This window comes from Macrobrachium nipponense, chromosome 31 (genome assembly GCF_015104395.2).
Source record: "Macrobrachium nipponense isolate FS-2020 chromosome 31, ASM1510439v2, whole genome shotgun sequence".
In the NCBI taxonomy this organism is placed as follows: Eukaryota; Metazoa; Arthropoda; class Malacostraca; order Decapoda; family Palaemonidae; genus Macrobrachium; species Macrobrachium nipponense.
The window spans coordinates 59,877,859-59,882,858 of record NC_061093.1 but is presented as its reverse complement, the minus strand read 5'-3'; the positions used below and the strand labels follow the sequence as shown (position 1 = coordinate 59,882,858).

Sequence of the window (5,000 nt, the reverse complement as noted above, 5' to 3'; positions counted from 1 at the left end):
AAAAAAGTATGTCACAACCTAGTTGAATTTGAGTGCAGTCATTAAAATTGCTTCGAAAATTTTAAAATGTTGAGAAGTCTCAAAATCCTTTTCCAATTCTTCTTCTTCTTCTTCTTCTTCTTCTTCTTCTTCTTCTTCTTCTTCTTCTTCTTCTTTTTACTATTATTTCTTTTTTGGTGTATCAGTCCTCCAATTCGACTGGGTGGTATTTATAGTATGGGGTTCGGGTTGCAGCCTGCCCTCTTAGGAGTCCATCACTTTTCTTACTATGTATGCCGTTTCTAGGATCACACTCTTCTGCATGAGTCCTGGAGCTACTTCAGCCTCGTTTTTCTCTAGATTCCTTTTCAGGGATCTTGGGATCGTGCCTAGTGCTCCTATAATTATGGGTACGATTTCCACTGGCATATCCCATATCCTTCTTATTTCTATTTTCAGATCTTGATACTTATCCATTTTTTCCCTCTCTTTCTCTTCAACTCTGGTGTCCCATGGTATTGCGACATCAATGAGTGATACTTTCTTCTTGACTTTGTCAATCAACGTCACGTCTGGTCTGTTGCACGTATCACCCTATCCGTTCTGATACCATAGTCCCAGAGGATCTTTGCTGATCGTTTTCTATCACTCCCTCAGGTTGGTGCTCGTACCACTTATTACAGCAAGGTAGCTGATGTTTCTTGCACAGGCTCCAGTGGAGGGCTTTTGCCACTGAATCATGCCTCTTTTTGTACTGGTTCTGTGCAAGTGCCGGGCATTCACTTGCCTATGTGGTTTATGTTTCATTTTTCGTATTGCACTTCCTACATATGGGAGAGATGTTATTTCCGTCTATCGTACTTTGAACATATCTGGTTACTTAGGGCCTGATCTTGTGCCACTGTTATCATTCCTTCAGTTTCCTTCTTTAGCTCTCCCCTCTGTAGCCATTGCCAATTGTCATCGCTGGCTAGTTCTTTAGTCTGTCTCATGTATTGTCCGTGCATTGGTTTGTTGTGCCAGTCCTCTGTTCGTTCTGTCTTTCTCTGTCTCTCCTGTCTTTGTATATTTCTCTGGTCTTCGTCTACTTTTATTAGTCCTTTCTTCCCATGCACTCTTTAGCCCCACTCGTCTTCACTGGTTTTTAGATATTGCACCAGTGCTCTGTTTTCGATGTTAACGCAGTCTCTATACTTAGTAGTCCTCTCCCTCCTTCCTTTCGTGTTATGTATAGTCTGTCCGTATTTGCTCTTGGGTGTAGTGCTTTGTGTATTGTCATATGTTTCCTGGTTTTCTGATCTATGCTGCGGAGTTCTGCCTTCGTCCATTCCACTATTCCTGCGCTGTATCTGATTACTGGCACTGCCCATGTGTTTATGGCTTTTATCATATTTCCGGCGTTGAGTTTTGACTTGAGTATCGCCTTGAGTCTCTGCATATATTCTTTCCTGATCGTGTCCTTCATCTCTTGGTGTTTTATATCTCCTCCTTCCATTATTCCCAGGTATTTGCATCCTGTCTCATCTATGTGTTTGATGTTGCTCCCATCTGTAGCTTTATCCCTTCAGTTCTCGTTACTTTGCCTTTTTGTATGTTGACTAAGGCGCATTTTTCTATTCCAAACTCCATCCTGATGTCCCCAGATACAATTCTTACAGTCTGGATTAGGGTATCTATTTCCTTGATGCTCTTACCATACAGCTTGATGTCGTCCATGAACATCAGATGGTTAATTCTGTTGCCTCTTTTCTTGAGTTGGTACCCGGCATCCATCTTGTAGTACTTTTGTCATGGGAATCATGGCTACTACGAAGAGTAGTGGGGACAGTGAGTCGCCCTGGAAGATCCCTCTCCTGATATTAACCTCTGCTAGCCTTATTCCAGAGCTTGTAAGTATTGTATTCCAGTTGCGCATTGTATTTTTGAGGAAGCTGATGGTGTTTTCCTCTGCCCCATATATTATTATTTATTATTATTATTATTATTATTATTTTTTTTTTTTTTTTTTTTTTTTTTTTTTTTTTTTTTTTTTGCTCTATCACAGTCCTCCAATTCGACGGGTGGTATTTATAGTGTGGGGTTCCGGGTTGCATCCTGCCTCCTTAGGAGTCCACATCACTTTCTTACTATGTGTGCCGTTTCTAGGATCACACTCTTGCATGAGTCCTGGAGCTACTTCAGCCTCTAGTTTTTCTAGATTCCTTTTCAGGGATCTTGGGATCGTGCCTAGTGCTCCTATGATTATGGTACGATTTCCACTGGCATATCCCATATACCTTCTTATTCTATTTTCAGATCTTGATACTTATCCATTACTAAAAACCCGAACTCACTTTAGTTGAGAGTAGCAGTCCTTCAAAACTTCCCAGAACGTCCTGAACTTACTTCCTCTTCTTCCCCCTAAACTTCTTCTTCTTCTCGTCTTCTCGCCAACCGTAGGATTCCAGGTGGAATGACGCGAGCAAAGACTTGGCCCTGTCCCTCTCCTACGCCTCCTCTGCGACAACCGACGGGAAGGTGCCCGTTGAGGGGCGGAAAGTCTCGGCCTTGACCAAGACGACCTACGGTTCTACTTATACCACGACCTGCTCCTTCAGACAGAAGGAGCTCTTGTCGTGACAAAAATTGGTGAGTAGGAGAAACACGAAATATATATGAATATAATAGAGAGAGAGAGAGAGAGAGAGAGAGAGAGAGAGAGAGAGAGAGAGACTACGTATGTTTTTTAAGAAAATCTAATTAGCCTACGTTCGAACTCTATATGTCAGCTTAACCTCTGTGTCATATTTCATAATGGTCGGTTCACTGACGTAGCAGTAGTAGACGGTCACTTGGAACAAACAGACAAATAAACAGACCCATTTCCATCAGTTATATAAATAAAATTTTTAAATATATATATATAATATATATATTATTATATTATTAATATATTATATATATATATATATATATTATAATCTATATACAAGCATAAAAGCATATACATTACATACACACACGCACACACACACACACACGTATGTATATATATATATATATATATATATATATATATATATATATATATATATATATATATATATATATATATATATATATATAATGTATGTATGTATGCGTGTCTATATGTGTGTGCATGCGTTCGTATGTATGAATGTGAGTTCATGCCCAAAGTAAACATGAGGAAGATAATGGATAAATGCATTTCAAAGAAAGCATATAAAATTCATCATCCTCATGACATCTAGATTTTCCCATAACGCAAAAATATTATGAGAAGATTCGTCTCTCCTCCATCTGCTCACGATGAATTTATCATTCTTTCTCTTCTTACTGGATGCCAGAGAGACAAAAAACAATAAATGAAGAGAGACAGAAGGAGAAAGAGAGAAGGAAAAGATTCTGTTGCTGTCACAAAGTTTAATGAAGATAGAAAGCAAAAGTGGAAATTTTCATAATGTTTTTCGAGACCAAAATCCCGATTAGACGTTCGATCTACGCCCTCTTTTGATCGTGGCCAAATAAGGACTGGAAAAGCAAAAAGAGAAGGAAAGAAGAAGAAGGGTGTGGTTGAACAGTTCCCTCTTAAAGGGAAAACTCACTGGACTTCTGGTCGCATGAACTCTTAGGGTTACTGTACAACACTAAAATAGGTAACCAAGTAATTGTTAACATTGTCGTTAATAGTAGTAATAATATTTTGTTCTGCATAGATGTATTAAGACAAAAGGTTTAAGCAAATGGTTTCCACAGAGAATATCAAAATGTCATGAAAACAAAAGGAGAATGATATAGAGAAGAGAAAAATATTAGTAAGACTGAATTCCATATCGTTTTCTTTAGAGTTCAACCCCATATTATTCTTTCCAACCCACAGCATCGCCCTTTATAAGTGGAAGAGTCACTGATACCTACATTTAAACGACAAACTAATGAAAAATAGAATAAAAAACATACTTTTTCCCAATTTTTTTCAGGTGTCTAAGAAACTGGTCAAGCGCAGCCGTCACTTATTCGTAACCATGATGATCGTCCGTTAAGCTAATTCAATTCCCGAGGCCTTGTGGAGAGGAAGAGAGAGAGAGAGAGAGAGAGAAGAGAGAGAGAGAGAGAGAGAGAGAGAGAAAGAGGGAGCAAGAGGTGCTTGAATGTCAAGGAAAGTCATTGAAGGTGAGTATTTCGTCCCAAAAGAGATTTTTGGTTCGGTCATTTACCTTTGCTTAATTCATCTCCAGTGAATTTCAAAAGCTCTGCAGTTTTATTGTTTTGGTTTAAAAATGTTACATAGAGAGAATTATTACATTAATTAGAGTATAATTATAGTATAATTGCAATGAATTTATCAGTCACAGTTTTCCGCGTCGAAAATGATGACAATAGTTGCAGGTCCACAATAATGTAGTTTGTGAGTATATGGTCTTTAATGGATATTAAAAGCTTTCGAACCTTGTTCTAGGTTCATCTTCGGTCAACTTGACCGAAGATGAACCTTGTACATGGTTCGAAAGCTTTTAATATCCATTAAAGACCATATACTCACATACTAAACTATTGTGGACCTGCAACCAATGAATTTATCACCATACTTCTTGACTTTAGTTTGATATTTTCTCACTTTTAGATATTTCTAAGTGTCGGTTTGTTGCAGAGGGCATCTAGTTAGTGCCCATGCCCACACCTCCGGGCCACTTTCGACCAAGGGCTCCTGCTGGCATGGGACAAACTTCATCTACGCCAGAGGACTTCGTCGGTGTAATGAAATTTATTCGTGGGGGCCAGTAAGTTAGACTCGGTTGATGCCGTTGAATTCAGAAACATCATCAACTGCTCGTAATTTTTTTCATACGTTGATTCATCTGCGGACGAAGGATTATTTTATTAGTTGGAAAATCAGATGTTAAAATTTTCCATGAAAAGGGACCGATCCGAGGACATTACTGAATAACCAAGACGCCCAAAAGCCGTTAGAAAATACTTTCTGCTAATGGTATAAGGTCATATGTGAAGTCAAATGTGTG

General features: G+C 38.7%; 1 pseudogene; it reads left to right on the top strand.

Moving 5' to 3' along the window:
* The first annotated feature begins 4,650 nt into the window (after positions 1-4,650).
* Positions 4,651-5,000, top strand: part of LOC135206876 (glutamate receptor ionotropic, kainate 2-like) — an 89,553-nt pseudogene continuing 89,203 nt past the window's right edge.